At 45.2% G+C, this 22,485-nt stretch overlaps 1 protein-coding gene and 1 pseudogene across 2 annotated transcripts in view; both read right to left on the bottom strand.

The window, feature by feature from the left end:
• The window catches only part of LOC309558932 (uncharacterized protein), a 754,545-nt gene that overhangs the window by 123,080 nt on the left and 608,980 nt on the right, over nucleotides 1-22,485 (bottom strand). The window lies entirely within an intron of this gene.
• LOC309557714 (carboxypeptidase O-like) overlaps nucleotides 17,269-22,485 on the bottom strand; it is a 116,373-nt pseudogene continuing 111,156 nt past the window's right edge. Inside the window, exon 13 of the transcript in view lies at nucleotides 17,269-17,540. The product of the transcript in view is annotated as a carboxypeptidase O-like (transcript). The remainder of the gene's footprint in view (nucleotides 17,541-22,485) is intronic.

Raw genomic sequence — 22,485 nt, 5'->3', positions numbered from 1 at the left:
TGCACCCCACAAAGATTGTGTTCACTGTACCCCACAAAGGTTTTGTTCACTGCACCCCACAAAGATTGTGTTCACTGTACCCCCCAAAGATTTTGTTCACTGCACCCCACAAGGATTGTCTTCACTGCACCCCACAAGGATTGTCTTCACTGCACCCCACAAAGATTGTGTTCACTGTACCCCACAAAGATTTTGTTCACTGCACCCCACAAAGATTGTGTTCACTGTACCCCACAAAGATTTTGTTCACTGCACCCCACAAAGATTGTGTTCACTGTACCCCACAAAGATTTTGTTCACTGCACTCCAAAAGGATTGTCTTCACTGCACCCCACAAAGATTGTCTTCACTGTACCCCATAAAGGTTTTGTTCACTGCACCCCACAAAGATTGTGTTCACTGTACCCCACAAAGGTTTTGTTCACTGCACCCCACAAAGATTGTGTTCACGGTACCCCACAAAGATTGTGTTCACTGTACCCCACAAAGGTTTTGTTCACTGCACCCCACAAGGATTGTCTTCACTGCACCCCACAAGGATTGTCTTCACTGCACCCCACAAAGATTGTGTTCACTGTACCCCACAAAGATTTTGTTCACTGCACCCCACAAAGATTGTGTTCACTGTACCCCACAAAGATTTTGTTCACTGCACTCCAAAAGGATTGTCTTCACTGCACCCCACAAAGATTGTGTTCACTGTACCCCACAAAGGTTTTGTTCACTGCACCCCACAAAGATTGTGTTCACTGTACCCCACAAAGGTTTTGTTCACTGCACCCCACAAAGATTGTGTTCACTGTACCCCACAAAGATTGTGTTCACTGTACCCCACAAAGGTTTTGTTCACTGCACCCCACAAAGATTGTGTTCACTGTACCCCACAAAGGTTGTGTTCACTGCACCCCACAAAGATTGTGTTCACTGCACCCCACAAAGATTGTGTTCACTGTACCCCACAAAGGTTTTGTTCACTGCACCCCACAAAGATTGTGTTCACTGTACCCCACAAAGATTGTGTTCACTGTACCCCACAAAGGTTTTGTTCACTGCACCCCACAAAGATTGTGTTCACTGTACCCCACAAAGGTTGTGTTCACTGCACCCCACAAAGGTTTTGTTCACTGCACCCCACAAAGATTGTGTTCACTGCACCCCACAAAGATTGTGTTCACTGTACCCCACAAAGATTGTGTTCACTGCACTCCAAAAGGATTGTCTTCACTGCACCCCACACAGATTGTGTTCACTGTACCCCACAAAGGTTTTGTTCACTGTACCCCACAAAGGTTTTGTTCACTGCACCCCACAAAGATTGTGTTCACTGTACCCCCCAAAGATTTTGTTCACTGCACCCCACAAGGATTGTCTTCACTGCACCCCACAAGGATTGTCTTCACTGCACCCCACAAAGATTGTGTTCACTGCACCCCACAAAGGTTTTGTTCACTGCACCCCACAAAGATTGTGTTCACTGTACCCCCCCAAAGATTTTGTTCACTGCACCCCACAAGGATTGTCTTCTCTGCACCCCACAAAGATTGTGTTCTCTGTACCCCCCAAAGATTTTGTTCACTGCACCCCACAAGGATTGTCTTCACTGCACCCCACAAGGATTGTCTTCACTGCACCCCACAAAGATTGTGTTCACTGTACCCCCACAAAGGTTTTGTTCACTGCACCCCACAAAGATTTTGTTCACTGCACTCCAAAAGGATTGTGTTCACTGCACCCCAAAAAGATTGTGTTCACTGCAGCCCACACACAGAAAAATGGATGTGGATCACTGACACCTGCCTATCTCCTATCCCACACCACACAGCAATATCGATTGTAGTTTGTAGAACACAGTTTCCCTAAAATTCAGCAGACTCTGTCCCTAACAGGATTGAGAAGAGATCGTAGATCAGGAGAACTAAGTGCAGACCCCACCCCACACAGCAATATCGATTGTAGTTTGTAGAACACTCTGACCCTAAAATTCAGCAGCAGCCTCTCCCTAACAGGATTGAGAAGAGATCGTAGATCAGGATTGAGTGCAGACCCCACCCCCCACACAGCAATATCGATTGTAGTTTGCAGAAGACACTGACCCTATAATTCAGCAGACTCTATCCCTAAAATGCCTACAACTCGCCCTGCCTAAACACTCCGACCTGTCCCTCAATTCTATCCGGACACAAATGGTTTTTTCCTGCCTATCTTTCCCTAATCAGCAGCCAGCACGTTGATGTGTGCTCTGTCCCTGATCTAAGCAGCATAATGACGCCGCTGCGGCTGCCTCGAACTTATAAAGACTTGGTCACATGCTTCAGACGGCCAATCACAGCTACTGAGACATTTGCAGGCATGGCTGGGATGGCTTAAGGCACACCAGTTAAACGATTGTTGATTGGCTGTTGAAAGCCCGCCATGAAAAGAGCGCCAAAGCATGCAAAACCCGGAAATAAAACGACCGAACACGGATTTTTACCCGAATATACAGTAAAGTGTCCGTGTTCGTGTTCGGGTAACAAAAATCCAATTATTCGGTACGAACACGAATAATACAGTCCGTGTTCGCTCAACACTAGTGATAGTCTGTGTCGGTACGTGTGAGATCCACCTTTCCAAGTTTTTGGGGTTCATCTCATACTTCTGAAGATTTGAGGGTGCTGCCTGTTCCATACTCCTGCTCCTACTGCTCAACCATCCTTTTAGGGGTACAAACAATAGTAATTGGGGCCTAGTGTGGTTGTGTACGTGCGAGATACATACACTTTTTTTGATCATATTTCCTATTCCGCTATTCAATAAAAACCTTTGAGGATCATTGAATTGCGGGATAGTCTGTGTCGGTACGTGTGAGATCCACCTTTCCAAGTTTTTGAGGTTCATCTCATACTTCTGAAGATTTGAGGGTGCTGTCTGTTCCATACTCCTCCTACTCCTCATCCATCCTTTTAGGGGTAGAAACAATAGTAATTGGGGCCTAGTGTGGTTTTGTACGTGCAAGATACATACACTTTTTTGGATCATATTTCCTATTCCGCTATTCAATAAAAACCTTTCTAGGGCAAGATCTTAAATTACAGAAATATGAGGAGACCGTCAAATAAGGGCCGTGGCCTGGGTCATGGTGCTGCTGGTAGAGCTCCTGTTGCAAGGAGAGGACGTGGTCGATCTGTGCCAGCTACACGCACAAGTGAAACACCTTCCTCAAGTGTGAGTAGGCGACAGAACCTGCATCAGTATTTGGTAGGGCATCATACGCCCCTAGAAGTGATGAGGCCAGAACAAGTGGAGGCGATAGTAGATTGGTTTGCTGCTGACAGTGCCTCCAGTTCCTTCACATTGTCTCCCACCCAGTCTACTGCAGAAAGGTCACAGTTGGCACCTGCAGCCGATGTCCAACCGTCTTTCACCTCACCCCCTTGCAAATCAGGCAAGCAGTCTGAGCCCCAAGCCATACAGCAGTCTCTTCTTCTTTTTGATGACTCTGTCAGCAGGGTTTCCCAGGGCCATCCACCTAGCCCTGCCCCAGAAGTGGAAGAGATTGAGTGCAGCGATGCCCAACCACTTATTTCTCAAGATGAGTACATGCAAGGATCATCGCAGCACGTCTCCGATGATGACGAAACGCAGGTGCCAACTGCTGCGGCGTTCAGCATTGTGGAGACCGACAAGGAGGGCAGGGGTGAAGACCGGGTGGAAGATGATGTGGAGGACGATGAGGTCCTCGACCCCACATGGAATGAACGTCATGCAGGTGACCTGAGTAGTTTGGAGGAAGAGGCGGTGGTCGCACAGAGCCACCAGCAAAGCAGAAGAGGGAGCAGGGTGCAGAAGCGGAGTGGCCGTGCCCTAGACACTACGCCCGCTACTGCCCAACGCAGCAAGGGAACGAGCGCACCAAAGTCAGCTCAAAGGAGTTCTCTAGCGTGGAAGTTCTTTAGAAAATGTGCTGATGACAGGACACGAGTGGTTTGCACCCTGTGCAATCAGAGCTTGAAGCGAGGCATAAACCTTCTCAACCTGAGCACAACCTGCATGATCAGGCATCTAAGTGCAAAGCACGAGCTGCAGTGGAGTACACACCTTCAAAACCAAGAAACGTCTCTGGCTCATCCTGCTTCCTCTTCTGCTGCAGTCTCGGCCGCTCCAGCCACATCTGTAGTGATACCGGCACCTGCCACCCCGCAAACAGACGATCTGTCAGCAACACCACCACCTGGGTCACCAACAACCATCTCCACAATGTCCCGTGGAAGCGTTCAGCTTTCCATTTCCCAAACACTTGAGAGGAAGAGGAAGTACCCCCCTACCCACCTGCGATCCCTGGCCCTGAATGCCAGCATTTCAAAATTATTGGCCTTTGAAATGCTGTCATTCCGTCTGGTGGAGACGCACAGTTTTAAAAACCTTATGTCGGTGGCTGTCCCACAGTACGTCGTGCCCAGCCGCCACTACTTTTCCAGGCAAGCCATCCCTTCCCTGCACAACCAAGTGGGGGAAAAAATCAGGTGTGCACTGCGCAACGCCATCTGTGCCAAGGTCCACCTAACTACCGATACGTGGACCAGTAAGCACGGTCAGGGGCGTTATATCTCCCTAACGGCACACTGGGTAAATGCAGTGGCGGATGGGCCTGAGGCGGATAGCAATTTGGCGCATGTCCTTCCACCACCGAGGATTGCAGGGCGCTTCAGTTTGCCTCCTGTTCCTAACTCCTCCTACTCCGCTTCCTCATCCTCTACCGCCTCCTCATCCGGACAGCGTAACACCTTCACCACCAACTTCAGCACGGCCAGGGGTAAACGACAGCAGGCAGTTTTACAACTTGCCTGTTTGGGGGACAAACCACACACCGCGCAGGAGTTGTGGAGGAGCATGGAACAGCAGACAAATGAGTGGTTGCTGCCAGCGAGCCTCAAGCCCGGCCTGGGCGAAATCTCATAGCAGCTCTGGGCCTAGCCGGTTTGACGCACATCCCTTGCCTGGCGCATGTGCTTAATTTGGTGGTGCAGAGGTTCCTTAAAAACTACCCCGATATGTCAGAGCTGCTGCAGAAAGTACGGGCCGTTTGTGCGCACTTTCGGCGTTCTCACCCTGCTGCTGCTCGCCTAGCAGCGCTGCAGCGTAACTTCGGCCTTCCCGCTCACCGCCTCATATGTGACGTGCCCACAAGGTGTAACTCCACCTTGCACATGCTGGAAAGACTGTGCGAGCAGCAGCAGGCCATAGTGGAGTTTCAGCTGCAGCACGCACGCGTGAGTCGCTCTGCGGAACAGCACCACTTCACCACCAATAACTGGGCCTCCATGCGAGACCTGTGTGCCTTGTTGCGCTGTTTTGAGTACTCCACCAACATGGCCAGTGGCAATGACGCCGTTCTCAGCTTAACTATCCCACTTCTATGCCTCCTTGAAAAAACAATTCGGGTGATGATGGAAGAGGATGTGGCACAGGATGAGGAGGAGGAGGAGGATGAAGAGGTAACATTTCCAAGGCTTTCAGGGCAGTCATTCGCAAGGGGCTCCGAGGGTGGGTTCCTGCACACACAAACGCCAGGGACACAATTGTCCAGCAGGGGCACAGTTCTGGAGGATGAGGAGGATGAGGAGGAGGAGGAGCTGGAGGAGGAGATGGAACCATGTTCACAGCAGGGTGGCACCCAGGCCAGCTCATGGCCATCACTGGTGCGTGGCTGGGGGGATACAGAGGACACGGACGATACACCTCCCACAGAGGACAGCCTTTCGTTGCCTCTGGGCAGCCTGGCACACATGAGCGATTACATGCTGCAGTGTCTCCACAACGACCGCCGAGTTGCCCACATTCTAACTTGTGCTGATTACTGTGTGGCCACGCTGCTGGACCCCCGTTACAAGGACAACGTACCATCCTTAATTCACTCACTGGAGCGCGATCGCAAGATGCGCGAGTACAAGCGCACGCTGGTAGACGCCATGCTGCTGGCATTCCCATCTGACAGCGGGGCCGCAGTGGAAGCACATGGCAGAGGAGGAGGAGGAGGAGGTCGCCAACGCAACCAGGGCACCGCCAGCACCTCAGAAGGCAGGGTTAGCATGGCCGAAATGTGGAAAAGCTTTGTCAGCACGCCACAACAAACAGCAGCACCAGCAGCTCAGATGGAACGTCTTAGCAGGAGGCAGCATTTTACCAACATGGTGGAGCAGTATGTGTGCACACGCCTACATGTAGTGAATGAGGGGTCTGCCCCCTTCAACTTCTGGGTCTCCAAATTGGGCACATGGCCTGAGCTTGCCCTTTACGCCTTGGAGGTGCTGGCGTGCCCTGCAGCCAGTGTATTATCTGAACGGGTATTTAGCACGGCTGGGGGCGTTATAACAGACAAGCGCAGCCGCCTGTCCAGAGACAATGTGGACAAGCTCACGTTCATTAAAATGAACCAGGCATGGATCCCACGGGACTTTTCCGTACCTTATGCAGAATAGCAATGGATACCGACCTTACCCACCCATTGTTCCATTTTTGCTCTTTCTCACTCTTTTGGGGTGTACCCTCATTTAAAATTTGTGAAAAGAAGCAGTGTTGGCTACCTCGTCCTCCTCCTCAGGGCCAGATTAACGTAGGGGCTATTGGAGCTGCAGCTCCAGGCCCCTACCTTTTATATAGGCCCCGGGTTGGCCATATTCACTGTTACCGCTCTTCTGTCACTTGTAAACACAGAAGTCTGGCTTCTATGCTCGCTTCCCCAGGCAGCACCCTCAGAACCTCCCCACACAGCGCGAAGGCCGGACAAGGAGGGACAGTTGCCGATGCATGGATGTGTTTATGGGCTTCAGAGACAGCATCCCATGTTGAATTAGGCATGCATGGCTGCACCCTTCCTCCTCTGGGTTCATGGCAAGGCACGGCCCTTAAGGCCCTTCAAAATCCTCAGCACCAAGCCCATGATGCTCTTAATCCGGCCCTGGTCCTCCTCCACCGCCGCTTCCACCTACACCGCCCATAGGTGTGCGCAGCCTATTGCATTAAGGTGTGCACCCCAAAGTTGAAATACACATGCATGTGTTTGCCAGCAGGGAGAGTAATGTATCGGGGCCATGTACCTGTAGGCAAAGAGAAATAGAGCAGAGCAGGTCCGAGGGAGATCTTTCCCATCTCCTCACTGGCAATGCTATGTGCCCTAGGTGATTAGGGTGTGCCCAGGCACACCCGGCACACCCTGTGCGCATGCCTATGTCACCGCCACATCCACCACCACCTCAACCTCCCTCCTACTCCATATGGGCCTCGTCCTTCAGAGATGAAGAAGAACATTGTTTTATTTTTCTGTTTTTTTTTGTTGTTTTAAGTTATTTCCCTATCCACATTTGTTTGCAGAGCACTTGCCATGCTCTTAATTACGTTTTGCTGCCATTTGCAGCACTCTAGCCCTTTCCTTTGGTGTTTTAGAGCCATTTTAGTGCCTTAAAGTTCGGGTCCCCATTGACTTCAATGGGGTTCGGTGTCCTGGAAAAGTTCGGTAAAAGTCCGGGACACGGACCCGGACTTTTTTTTAAAGTTCGGCCGAACCCGTCGAACACGGACATCTAGGTGTCCGCTCAACCCTAGCCATAATACATGAATTCAGAATGACACACCAATGCACTTTCCCAATATACTTATGTATGTTACTGTGCGCTGAGCTGACAAAAATATTGCATGCACCTGTTTATGTACAATTTAGTTTGTTAGTCAGCCGATTCAGATGGAAGAGCTGCCTTAACAAACATGCTTAAATGTGTGGCATAAGTGTTACATTACATTTTGTCAGGACAAGGAGTAATGAAAATCTTTCTAATGCGGACACTAAAAAACACATTTTAGTAGATTGAAGAAAAGTTAGAATTTTTGACATATGCTTTTTTTGGCTTGTGCCTTCCATTTCTGATGACAGCTGCTCCCCCATTTGAACAAAAAACAACTGTAGAAGAGCGCTAAAACCACCAGCATATGAAGGGTATAAACAACACAACAGAAAGGGAAAACGGGGTGGGGGATGGGAAATACCTTAACCTCCCGGTCGGTATGATTCTTTCCGATTTTAGGTGCTGAAAGCGGTACCATTATTTTGCATGTAATTCTTAACAATGAGCAGCCCAAACCAACTATTTACATATGATTTTTTTTTTCACTGTGCGTTCTTCTTTATAACATCTTGGGTATGATAAAGTTTGAAAATCATAAATTATAATATAATAAATAACTATAAATAAGTTAAAGTATGTATGTATGTATATATATACTGTATATATATATATATATATATATATATATATATATATATATATATATATATATATATATAAAGTACAGTAAAACTGCAGGAAAGGGCACTGGGGGGCAAACTAATGTGAATTTATTTTATTTTACAATATATCAGTGTATTTGGTGTGTTTTACTTTTTGAATTTGCCTCCGGTTCCACCCCCCTGCGAGCGCCACGTCGCAGGAGACGGAAGCCGGGCAGAGCATCGGGAGGAAGATCCGCTGCTGCAAACCGCCGGGATACATCGCTGGATCCTGGGGACAAGGTGAGTACCCTCTCTTACAGGATCCAGCGATCTTCCTAGTGGTGCCCCGAGTGTGGCTCGGGGTTACTGCTTTTGGCACTAAAATTTAACCCCGAGCCACACTCGGGAATACCGCTAGGAAGGTTAAAGAAGGGACTTATATTATACCAAGTGTTCATGAATAAAGTCCCACAATCATGATGTCCAAAAACACTGAGCAGCTCTTCTCAGAAGTGAGGGAAACTCTGGAGCAGAATAAAAAACAGAAAGAAAAGAGCTCTAAGTGCAGACAAATTTATTATAAAATATTCTCATTTTTGTTGTGCAGCATTTCTGTGCCCAGCCAAGTTACTCATCACCTCCTCCCATATTACATTTGATTCCCAGGAAGCTCATTTTTGTACACAACCCATGCTTATTCTTCCCCCGAGGCCTCACTCCATCTTCTGTGACTTCCAGGCTGGGTCCCTAGGCCCCATGCCACGAGTCAGACCCAATACTGGGGTTTTGGTCGCTAGGGAAGGAGTCTAAGCACACAAGCTCCTTCACTTCCAAGGCTTTCTGTCACCTATGCCAAGTCACACTGGTTCCGGACCAGCTGGCTGCTTATGCACTTAACACTAGTACTGTAGTTATTGGCAATGACTACAGCCTCCTCCAAATAGCTTTGTTGCACATCACATTCAACATTTGTACTGCATCTTCTCTATCTCGTCTTAACTCTGGGTGTGAGCCCTGTTCTGTGATACGCCAAGCATACATGTACCCCTTTAGGATTGTCCTAAAGTGACTTCAGACTATACAAGGTTATATAAAAATGAAGTTCTTTACTAAAATTGTTAAATATAACAAAATGTACAGTCAATTCTTCATATAGTTCTCTCCTAATATAAAATGCTTCATTGTGCCCATTGGAGGCTTCCTGGTGCCCCTGCCCCATGAGAAATTTGAAAAAAAGTTTTGTTGGGCACCTCCACTGCAAAGTCCAGTCCTCCAATATAGTCTTGGTGGGGGAAGAAAAACCAGACAGATGGGGGACTTCTGAAGGTGTGCAAGTGAACCACGCTAACACTAAGGGCAGCTCTTGGGAGGCAGAAGCAAATCCAACTGGTAGACAAGGAAGGAGAAAGGAGCCCCATGAGGTAGTCATACCTTAAGTAGATTAGAAAATCCTTTTAAAGTCTATTAGTTCAAGAAGCATTGACATCAATCCATATCATAGGAACCCAGACTGGATACCCATATGGGGTGGTTTAAGGCAAGACAAACACATCCTGGCAACGCACCTATTCTCTTCTCATGCATGGAGGAGAACCAAACCCTTGTCTTAGAGGTAGTTCTACTTTTAACTGTTTTCCCCTGCAGGGGACAGTACTTCCCAAGCTGATATGTTTAGGGTAGTGCATAAAAAGTTTGATTTTGAGGATACTCTACTGTACCTTTAGAAACTCACAAGTTTTATATTTTTCTTACTTGTTTGGCAATTGCAATGTCAACATGTTGGTATGTATTACTGCTATGAGATTGGCAACTGTAGAGGCTGTATAGGCACCCCAGTACCTCCTTTTTTATTTTTATTGGAAGTGACCTATGTTTACCCATACCTGACTGGGCTGTGCTTTGTGTTCCCTGCCCTACCCTTTTTTTTCCTTGGGCCTCCTGTAAGTGGGGGACTAATTAGTTTGAGCCCCTGTGGGGTGGTTCCTTTGCTGTGGGGAAGTGGAGAAGTAGGATTAGGGGCATCCTATTTCTACATGACTGATAAGCAGATGCAGCATGACGTTATTGACATAGCCTCAAAGTATGCACAGATTCATGTCATCAAAATAACTACATCATGAGACTGGGCTCCTGGTCCATTGGCACTGGGAATAGAGTTTGGGTACATGGCAGAGGATATTAGTTCAAACAGCCCTTAGTAAACCCTCTGCTCACTCAGAAACCGTTTAACTATTTTGATATATTCCTGATCTGTTTTTTTATCTGAATTGTGATTTTCCTTGGTTTCCCCTGCAGTCTAACCTCTATCATATGGGAAATATTGTGATACTGGATGCATGTATGTACAGTAAGTGGCATTAATTAATTTGATCATCTGTATGAACCTTATGTATATGGATTTCCTAACCATGATGTATCTGTGTAATTTACACACTTACCTTTTGCTATCTCCTGAAGAAATGAACCATTGCATTCATCTTTCCATGATACTGTATCTTTCTATTAATTTATTTGAAAAACATTTATTGTGTATTGATGCAATACTATGATTTTTTCCTAATGTGTTACTGGTAGGATTGGCTGGTTGGTTAAGATGAGAAGGTTTCAATAATGAATAATTATATTATGTGATGAGAAAACAATTTTTACCTAATCCTATTTTTAAAAGACATATGTAAGACTTTTTTTTTAAAATAAAAATTAATTGGATTGTTGGACCCATATACTGTACTATTAAAGTTACATTTTTTGTAAACTCTATTGCATTTTGGTACAAGAAACCATATGTTCTTACTGTACAATCCATACAAAGTGTTACAGATTTATTAAGCTGGACCTAAATGTATAACTGAACATGCACATGGTATACTAAGGAGAGATAAACTGCTTGGGTAGAGATTCAGGTCATTTAGCAAACTGTGCTTCCCTTGTGTTCACAGTATTGTTTTTCACAGTTCTTTATGTAGCACTGTCCCCGTAGGGCTTGCTGTGTGATGACTGCTTAGGCCTCATCTGAAAACCTGCAGACAGTCACTTAGGTACAGTTCACACATCCATCCTTACTCCCAGTGGCTCCCTTTACTCAATAAACAGTCGAGGGGTTTTGGTTTTATATTTATTGTGGAACTTGGATTGGAGAAGGGAATAGTGGGATACTCCAACTTGAACTATTTACAGTTGATAAGGACAGCTCTCACTTGGCCTCACTAGATTACTTATGGAAGCAGACAGGCTGCTTTAACCATACTGCCACTTGTATGAAGGAATTAAGTCTTCTTGCTCTCTCTAGCAGCAGACTTGATGGCCCCCTCAGGACAGGCCCCATAACACAGATCTTTACTCACTATATGCAGAATCAGATCCTTTCCAGTATCTCCCTTCCATTCAGCTCTGTAGGACCTCAGGTTTCAGCTCCTCTCTGGCTCTCAAGCCCTCAGGTCGACCCCCTGAGGCTGCATGGCAACTTCCACAGAGGAGGGGTAGCCATCTCCTCCCTCTGGGACCCTGGTTTACAGCTGAAAAGACCCCAAGCACATGTGCCCTTGGTATTTATACAGTATCCCAGCATGCACCAAAGCACTTTCCTCTGCCAATGATGAAGATTGTGCAAAATACCTGTGCAGTCATTTGTCAGGTTTCCTCCCACTGTCCAATATGCCTCCCTAATGGATCAGTGTGAAACGCTTCAGACAAACTAAGATGCACCTGAGCACCATTAGCAGACCTTACTAGCAGATCCTGCTCTCTGGTAGGCAGAGAACAATATAGATTTACCTGGCAATCTCTCTGGTAAGCAGAAAAGTTCTAAAACTATACTCTCTCTAGCACCTACCTAGGAGAGTGCTACATTTATTTAACCTAAAAATTAGGATTTATCTGGAAACTGGTCATCAACAAATTTGATTGCTAGCTCTCGGGCAGTCACCCTCTTTGATGCTTTCTTTTTTGTGTGTTTTTACATGGATTTCTTTTTTATTGTAGTTTGTGTTTGATATAAGAGCAGTGGTAAGTTCTAACCTTTGTCCTAACATTAGCAAACATTTTTTTTCTGGTAAAACAGTGGGCTTCTGTTTGGGAGTGGTATTTTGTGGTTGAAATATCTTTTGGGGGTCTATTTGTTTTACTTTTGATGATAGGGCCCTTTTTAGGTTTCTAGTTCTCTAGAGCAGTAGTTGCTTGTTGCAGAACCATCTGTTCTAATCGAACTGCAAAAGCAGTGTGTACCCAAAATGTTTCACATTATATCACTCATATTCACTAGACCCCACTATCCTCAAACTAAAAAAAAACAAGTTTAAACTAAAGTTGGCCATTGAATGAAATTTGGCTGGTTCAACAGCGCCACAAATGAATTTGGAACTATGTGTGGCCATAGCTGTTCAACAGAAATTGATCGTTAGATCGACTTTTGTCAAACAGGTTTGTTGGAAAATATTTCTTGATTAGCTGGCTGCAGCACTTTGGCTAATTAGTGAATTCTGACAGTGTAGATTTCCGCTGTCAAAATACAATGTCCAGTGGAAAAGATTCCTCTATCCACCTCACTTGTGTGAATATATCTGTTAGTTTTTTATTTATTTTTTTCAGGCTGAAAGAAAAAAACAAAAGAAATTAATCATCTATGACCAGCTTTATTCTCCATGTCTTAAATTATTTTGTCACCAGAAGTTCCAGATTTGTAAGGGGGCAAAAGGGGAAATTACCCTGGTCTCCCTGCCCACTTCTATTAAAAAAATACATATTAAAAGTGGAGCTCCAGCCAAAAGGGGAAGTTCCTCTTTAAAGCATTCCCCCCCTGCCTCTTTACTTTTTTTGTGTGTGTGTGTGGGGGGGGGGGGGCATGGTGTTAGGTACTTGGTTTTGAATGTTTCCTGCTCCCACTTCCGCTCGGATCCCCTAGGCACTCCGACTGGAAGTTCTCCTCCCCCGCCCTTCCAGCAGACTTTTGGGACATAAAAGAAAGGAAAAGGAGGCGCAAACACCTAGTGCATTACCCGTGGTACTGTTAAAATAATTTAATAAAATGCTGAATGCATACTCACAAACATGAAGAATTAAAATCGTATTGCAAATTCCCGTCACCCATGTGTTGGACCATGTCCTTGAAATTGCGACCGCTAACGCGTTTCGGAGGTCAAGCTCCCTTCCTCAGAGCTCTGAGGAAGGGAGCTTAACTCCCTAAACGCGTTAGCGGTCGCAATTTCAAGGACATGGTCCAACACATGGGTGACGGGAATTTGCAATAAGATTTTAATTCTTCATGTTTGTGAGTATGCATTCAGCATTTTATTAAATTATTTTAACAGTACCACGGGTAATGCACTAGGTGTTTGCGCCTCCTTTTCCTTTCTTTTATGCATCCGTTTGGAGTTCCCTGCCTGAGGAGAGCAGCACGCCAGTCTTCCCCTTCGGAGTGAGCGCTTGGCTGATATATTTGTTTAGAATTTTGGGACAGGTCAAAGGTCCCAGAAGACTGTGGGACCATTCACAATGCGCAGCATGGCTCGCGCATGTGCAGTAGGCACCTGGCTGTGATTTGAAGCCGCAAGCTGTCACAACTGAGTGCCCACAGTTGCGATCCCGGCGCCGGGGACAGAAGACCGATGGCGGGAAAGGGAAAAGTTCAGGTGAGCACATCACTGAATCCTGGGACAGGTGAGTGTCAATTTATTAAAAGTCAGCAGCAGTAACAGATTTTGTGGCTGCTGACTTTAAAAAAAAAAAAAAAAACACAAATATGACTGGAACTGGTCTTTAAATAAAACTTAAAAACTTTATCCTGGGAAGCAATAGTTTGCCTGCAACTGTCTGTAAAAGTTTTCATGTTGGTATAATATACAGTATATTGTATTGGTTTTAAATTAAATTTTGTGGAACAAGCAAGCCATGCTGTTAAAGTGGAGTTCAAGTTGTTTCTGTGTTTTTTAAAAGTCAACAGCTACAAAAAGTGTAGCTGCTGACTTTTAATAAACACAAACTCACTTGTTCCAGGATCCAGCGATGTGGCTGCCGGAAGCCTCGGTTCTCTCCCTCGCCTCTCCCTGGTGCATCACTAGTGTGGGCACCCAGCTGTGACTGCTTGCGGCTTCACAGCCGGGTGCGCACTGCTCAGGCGTGAGTCACGCTGCGGAAATCTTCTGGAACCTGTGACGTGTCCCAGAAGATTGCAGGGAGGGAGGGGGAGAGGAGAATTTCTGCTGGAGTCGCCTAGGTGGCCCGAGTGGAAGTGGGAGTGGGTACCTGTCAAATTTAGGTACCCGCTCCCCCCCCAAAAAAGGACATGCCAAATGTGACATGTCAGGGGGTCAGAAGTCCTTAAAGTTTTGGGTGGAACTTCGCTTTAAGGAAGACAGCCTGTGAATACAAGTGCTATCTCATATTGGAGTTGTGTCATGCATTTTTAAAATGTGTGACTGTCATTGAGAAAGTAAATTCAGCATATTGGCACTAATAAAGAATTATCTAAGAACCATGATACCCATAAAACACTGTAAGTGATCTGTGCCTACTGGATGTAGAGAACAGGTTTCTAAAAAAGATACAGTCGGACAGGTTTTCAGATTTTCAGATGCTAAATGTGCATATACTGCAGCTGTATGTTGGTAAAACTTTTCTTTGATAAACACTTTTGCATTGACAGGTTCAGAGTTATTTTTTGTGTAAATGGTTGAGTCAGCCCTTGTTACCTATAGAAACGAAAGTAAAGCAGCATAGCTATGCTCTTTGTAGTATGCCTTACCTAAAAATTTACTTGGAGGTTTTCTCATTTGTATTCTCATGAATACATGTATTTATTTCAGATATATAACTAATTTTACTTTTTGTGTAAGTATAAATTATCAGTTCCAATGATATGCAATAAACAGACTTTGATATGTATATTTTGTGATTTTCTATGTATTTTAGTTCCTGAGTTCCTGTGTATCAGGGGCCCACGACATCTAAAGTGGCCAGAGCCCTGTCAAGGTCCAAAACCAGCCCTGGCCACTGGCTATTTTTTAACAGATGTAGCCTCTGTGGGCTGACACGCTTTATATTTGTATGAAAACATCTGCCTGTGCTCTGTGTCTTTGATTTCAGGCCATTCTTGCTGAATAAAGTGGTACTAAAGATTTATTTTTTGTTTAAATAACAAACATGTTATACTTACCTGCTCTGGGCAGTGGTTTTGAACAGAGCAGCTCTGATCATTTTATTTTCCGGTCCCCTGATGGCGCTCCTGGTACCTCCCCCTCAAGCAGTGCCCCCAGAGAAAGCTGTTAGCCCTGGGGGCACAGCTGTGTGCTCACTCCCAAGCTGTACCTCGGCACCACCCCCTCTCCTCATTGGCCCACTAGCTGTGGTTAACAGCAGTGGGAGCCAATGGGCTCCCGCTGATGTCTCAGCCAATGAGGAGGAAAAGTCCCTGTACAGTCGAGGCTATTGTGAACATTGCTGGATTGCAGGGTGCTCAGGTAAGGATTGGGCGGGGGGGGGGGGCTGGGGGGTGCTGCACACAGAAGATTTTGTAAAAACCTTCAGCCTATAGAGCCACTTTAACCACTTTACCGCTGCTCACTATAGCTCTACTGCGGCAAAGTGGTTCGTTATCGTCTGGCGACGTAGACCTACGTCGCCAGACACTCCCCTTGTGCCGCTGGAGGCTCGCTCCCGCTGTATTCAGTCACAGCGGGAGTCGGGCCAGGGGAGGAGCGGCGGTGATCACCGCCGCTCTTCCCCGATCGTCAGGAATCGAGTGTGGAGATCTGCCCGCTTGTGTAAACAAAGCGGGCGGATCTCCTAAGTGACAGGCAGGGTCAGATTGCATAGCTGAACCTGCGATCTGTCCCTGTGTCACTCAGTCACCTCCCCCCACACATATCAGTAAGCACCAGGCATACATTAACCCCTCCCTCTCCAATAAAATTAACCCCTTCCCTGCCAGTGTAATTTTTACAGTAACAGTGCATATGTATAGCAGTGATTACTGCAGTAATGTCACTGGTACCCCCAAAAGTGTCAAAAATGTCAGTCAAGGGTCCGATCTGTCCGCCGCAATGTCGCAGTCCCGCAAAAAAAAATGCAGATCGCCGCCATTAAAAAAGAAAAAAACACCAAAAATGACAGAAATCTTTCCCTTAGTTAGTAAACGCAATAACTTTTGCGCAAATCAATCAAAATATGATCATTTTTGGGGGGGGGGAATTTCATATAAAAAAATGTGAAAAATATTGTTATTTTTTCAAAATTGTCGCTCTTTTTTTGTTTATAGTGCAAAAAGTTAAAATCGCACAGGTGATCAAATACCACCAAAAGAAAGCTCTGTTTGTGGGAAAAAAAGGACGTCAATTTCGTTTGGGTACAGCATTGCATAACCGCGCAATTGTCAGTTAAAGTCACACAGTGCCGAATCGCAAAAAGTGGCCCAGACGTAAGACAGCAAAATCCTACGGTGGTAAAGTGGTTAACATTGTACTGTCACTGGCCAAGCTTTTTACAGCTGTGTCTGAGATTGATTCATGAAGTTAGACTTCTGACTTATTAAGAAATACAAATGACAACTGAAAAGAATAGAAAGAATTGTTTTCTACATTACATTCACAGGGGAAGTAGCAGAGAAATGTATAATTTATTATTGAAATGTTAAACAGCTCAGTGAATTATTTCACAGGTAAATCATTAATTTAAGCCACAATTTTACATTCCATTTCGGCATCACTAAATAATTAGACTCATTGACAATGATTTCAGGGGGATCACATTTAATGCATGCTAAAAACAGACTTTCTGTGGTTTGGGGTTTATATTGTTGTTGATTGATTCTTTATTTGCAGGTACCAGTACACACTAGTTGTGGTAAATTTGCTGAACACTTTCATGTCCTTCCATGTGACATTTGAGATTCCTTCAGCAGATGCACAGTGTTCAAAGCTCACTGTCAGTTGCAAATAGGACATCAGTGATGCCTCACCCTGCACAAAGCCACTCCATTTTTGAGAAGTGGTGAGCTGAGAACGAGGGAGTAGTGTGTACTATGTCTAAGGCGTTTAAAGATTCATTGTATAGTATAAGCAAATGACTGAAAAAAACATATTGATCCAGACAGCAGTCACAGCTACACCGCTGTTTTCAAGATGGTTGTCATGAACATATTCGACCATTGACATTATGGCAGTGGTGACTTCTTCACATGTAGGTTTAATTTGATTCTGTGGAAGCTGGAATCCATGGGTACCATTGTCTCTAAGTTCAAAGGTATATGAAAATTTTATTCCAATATCAGTTGCCCAATCACCGGATGAACCAGAATCATAGTAGCCTATAAGAAAACAACAAAAAGCATATGTATTAAATAATTAGGGTGTGACCATACATTAAAGCAGCCACTCTCAGTCTACAGCCCACAGTCTTGATATGGCCTTCTTCAATACTTTTTCTGGACTTAAATAAATTAATGAGCTGCAGTAATAGTAAACCCTACCATTACTGATACTGTCCCACTTCTCATTCATCCATCTGGGTTCCAGAAAAAAACAAAAAACTGGAGCCTTAAATGGACTACAGCTAAAACCCAACATTATCACTGCTGACTTACTGACGGTGTTCTGCTAGTTATTCTTATAGTGTCGAGCTTTGATGGCAAAGCATTGTGGTTCACAGTGGACACAAATGTGACTTGTACACTGTAGGCCTGGGGTCCTCAAGTCTATGGCTGATTAGGGAAGAAGTCAGAAAAAGTTTCTGTGTGCTAATCACATACAAAACCAGTAAACCTGCATACATAACACAAGGTAACCTGGACATATAAAACAGGGAAAACTACAACTTTTGTGGGTAAACTGTGTGTAAGCCATGAACTCTAAAAAGTCCTTGCTTGTTTATCTGGCCTCACATTCTGCAAAGCCATATCAGAGCTTACTTATTATCCCACTCACTGTCTGCGCCAACACCAACAGTCTAAAGCACAGTGAACTGACCCTTTGTTTAAAAAGTTTGAGAAACCTTGAAATAAAGCAACAAGTGATTGCATTTTGCTAGGAATGACAAAAATGACACTTCTTACAAGTATGAAAAGGATGAGATTGTCATATGAGCTACAAAAATCTTTGGGTATTTGGATTTTTTATATGATTTGATAATTGACACTCTGCCATGATACTTTTTGCCTAAACAATAGATTCTTCATAGGAGAAATGACAGTTTAACGTGACAGCAAATTATGCAATCATATTCTCATTATCTTTTCTCTTCTCCTTCACAGGTGCATTGATTGTTAACAACTACCTTACAAGTTGTTTTTATGAAACTCATCCTGCGCTCCTCCTGCATATTATGGTACAGGGATTTTTAATCACTACCTTACTGTCTTGTCTGTGTGAATTTCATCCTGCATCCCTCTGGAACATGGTACATTGGATTTAACCTACAACTGTTAAACTTACTGTACAAGTTATATCTAATGTACAGGATACCAGGAAAGGGTCCTGGATGGGAGGTATATTTCCCCACTATTCTGGTTGTGGTCCCTTTAAGGGAGAGCTCAAGAGACATTACTAGTACTCAGGGGTTTTCACCCATACAGGGTGAAGGGTTCCAGGTTAGTCCACTCAGAAAGGTAAGGACTGATTTTCAGTACTCTCTTAATCGAAAAGTCCTTATTTGGGAACTGGAATTCAGAGATTCTAAAGAGACCTTTGGATGAGAAAATACCTTCAAACCCTGACTACAGGGACTTTGATTCCGAAATGGTTAACTAATTTGCATCCGATACCAGAAAATGAAGAGGAAACAGTCAGCAACTGTCTGTGAGATGGAGTGTGCAATGTTATCTAGTTTGTGGCTAAAACATGGTTGCTGAACTTTGAAGACCTCTTCTTTGGGACTCCTGAGACTGACCAGAATTTTCAAAAACCCTGTTAAGGGACAAGTATGACTGGTGGTGAGCGGATTCTTTATTTTTGTACCAAACTGATGAACTATGTTTGTTTGCTGTTTTTCTGTTCAGATATTTGCTTTTACCAATACAGCTGGCTGAGGATCCCAGGATTCCCTATATGACACTATATTAGACAGACTTATCATTCTATTGTCTTGCTCGATCAGAGAGCTGGTGCTATCTTTATGGTTTTGTCCTGTCATTAGTGCGAATGTTTCTGCTTTCATCTATGTACTGCGTCACTTATCAGTTCTTAAGTATTATCTATCATTATTCAGGGATTCGCACCTATACAGGGTGAGGGGTTCCAGGGTAGTCCAGTCAGATAGGTGAGGGCTGATTTTCAGTACTCTCTGGATTGGTAAATCTTAATTTGGGAACTGGAATTTGGAGGTTCTGAGAGACCTTATGATGGGAATAACCCTCCAAATCCTAATTGCAGGCTCTTTGGTTTGTTTTTACCAATATGGCTGGCTGATGATCCCAGGTTTCCCTATATGACACCATATTAGACAGACTTACCATTCTATTGTCATGTTTTTATCAAAGAGCTGATGTCATCTTTATGGTTTTGTCCTTTCATTAGTGTGAATGTTATCAGTTTTTTATTTGATTAATTAATTAACAAACATTCCCATAGCCTATATTCCTATATATTAGGAACCATTCTTTGGGGGTAAGGTGCACTTCCAGGGGGGGGGGGGGCTTAGGTGCTGTGCTATGATAATTTATATCAAAGTGATCATTTCTACATAAGTGGCATGGCAGGTTAACATAGCAACATAGCATAACTTAGGTTATGGCACAAGTACTGTATCTTCTAACAACAGAGCTGCAATCCAAACAGACTGCAAGTGAACCTATAATTCCCCATCCAGCTCCCTTCTAAGTCTAATTCCAACTCGCTCCACCCTGTGATATGCTCTCTACCTCTCCTTCTCAAAATTTGAGGTGAGCCAAACTGGTTTGGTTTGTGGGACGTTCTGCAAGCTTGACAAAAGTTTGGTCGTCAATCTGAACTTCATTGAAATCAAAGGGAGACAAAGCTGAAAACCAACTCTGGCAATTTCAAGGCTATTGGGCAAGGGCTTATCAAACAAATGGCATGGGAAACTGGACACTGCCCTGGAGGACATATACCAATGTGAAAAAATGTTTTAAACATTTGTATTTATCAGGGAGAGGGTACGGTATTTTCAGGGGGCTTAAAAGACAACAATATATTAAAATTCGAATAACATGCTTGGTTTTTACAAAACATTACAATTTTCTGGGACGTCTTCAGTGACACCATAATCTGTCATCACATAGGTTATATGTGTAATAATATTGTAAACATAATTGATTATGACTCCCAAAAAAACATATTTCTTTGGTACTTTTTGCAAAGTATGTCAGCGCACAGGAAAAAAAAAACATATATTGCCCCTAGCAGCTGGTTTTGATTTATATTTTTGCAAATTGTGCTGATGGTAATGGGAATGGATGGCAAGCATGGTGATAAAAATGGTGGCTGGGAATGCCACTGTGGTACAGCTCAGGCCTCAAAGTCATGGGAGAAGGCAAACTTCATCTGCTGGAATGAGAGCAGCTGTAAAACCAGTGATTTTGCCAAGCTGGCATTTAGACGGTGGCGGCCGGTGCGTTGGGGACGAAGGGGCGCCGCCAACCTATCCATGCGTCCGGCCCCCTAATCTACATGCGGGGTGCCAGACGCATGGAGTTCAATGGGGCTTTTTTTTTTTTTATTCACCTGATTAGAGCCAGAGGCTCTGATAGGCTTCAGCAAAGGGTGGACCCGGGGCACATAGCAGTGCGCCCCGAGCCCACCCATTGTGTGACAATAGCGAATGAAAATTCGCTATTGTCACATGGATCCTCCTCCTGGCCAATCAGGAAGCGGGTCCGATACGTGCTTCCTGATTGGCCGAAAGGCAAACCCAATGCCATTGGCCAAGCAGGAGGCGGGAGGACTGAGGACTCGAAGAGACGCCGGGGGACTGAAGAGAAGCCGCTGCTACAGGTAAGTGCACTGGTCTGGGGGGGGGGGGCTTGACACGCTGTTCACTCTGCATTGAAAGGGGGCATGCTGTTCACTCTGCATTGAAAGGGGGCACGCTGTTCACTCTGCATTGAAAGGGGGCACGCTGGAATCTCTACATTGAAAGGGGGCACGTTGGCATCTCTGCATTGAAAGGGGGCATGCTGGCATCTCTGCATTGAAAGGGGGCACGCTGGTATCTCTGCATTGAAAGGGGGCACGCTGTTCACTCTGCATTGAAAGGGGGAATACTGGCATATCTGCATTGAAAGGGGGCACGCTGGCATCTCTGCATTGAAAGGGGGCACACTGGTATCTCTGCATTGAAAGGGGGCATTCTGGCATCTCTGCATTGAATGGGGGCACGCTGGCATCTCTGCATTGAAAGGGGCACGCTGGCATCTCTGCATTGAAAGGGGGCACGCTGGTATCTCTGCATTAAAAGGGGGCACGCTGGCATCTCGGCATTGAATGGGGGCACGCTGGCATCTCTGCATTGAAAGGGGGCACGCTGGCATCTCTGCATTGAAAGGGGGCATGCTGGTCCCTGTGCATTGAAAGGGGGCACGCTGGTCCCTGTGCATTGAAAGGGGGCACGCTGGTCTCTGTGCATTGAAAGGGGGCACGCTATGCCTTAATTACTGAAGGCCCCTTTCACACTTTTGTGACCTTAAAGTCACGCAATTTTTTACAGCGTTTTTTGCCGCAAAGCAATGGCTATTACATTTTTCTGATTGGGCCCCCCCAAAAATTTTGAGCAGCAGCCGCCACTGCATTTAGATGCTAACCAGCTTTGCAGTAAGCTGCAGAAACATCAGTGCCAGTTGGTTCTCCATGCCTGCTGTTACCTCCTTCCATGCTGCTACTGCTCTTTTTCTCATCCTCAGATGCAATTAATTGCTGTGCATCTTCCTGCAGGAAGTGACTGACACTGTGTTCAAATATTTCTGTCAACTTCTTCATGTCAAATTCCAGGGTAACAGCAGCATTAGGTGGGGATGCGGAGGAAGAACAGGCACTTTTGCAGCTGTAGATGACATTACACTACTCTGTGTCTGAGAGAAAAGGGATGGGTAAGGCTTGGTTAGCCACTCTACCAACTCCTTAATGCTCTTTGTGGCTGTATAGCATTCCCATTGTCAGGAAAGAAAGGCTTACCTGCACTGCTTCTTGATGCTGTGCCTGACTACCACTTGGGCTTATGTACTGTATACAGAACTTGCCTGCCCCCAGTGGCTGCACGGGAACAACCTCTGCCTCTTCCTTTAGACCTCCCAGGCATGATTA

This window comes from Pelophylax lessonae (genome assembly GCF_965119305.1).
Source record: "Pelophylax lessonae genome assembly, chromosome: 6".
Lineage (NCBI taxonomy): Eukaryota > Metazoa > Chordata > Amphibia > Anura > Ranidae > Pelophylax > Pelophylax lessonae.
This window is presented reverse-complemented; position numbering and strand designations above follow the sequence as displayed.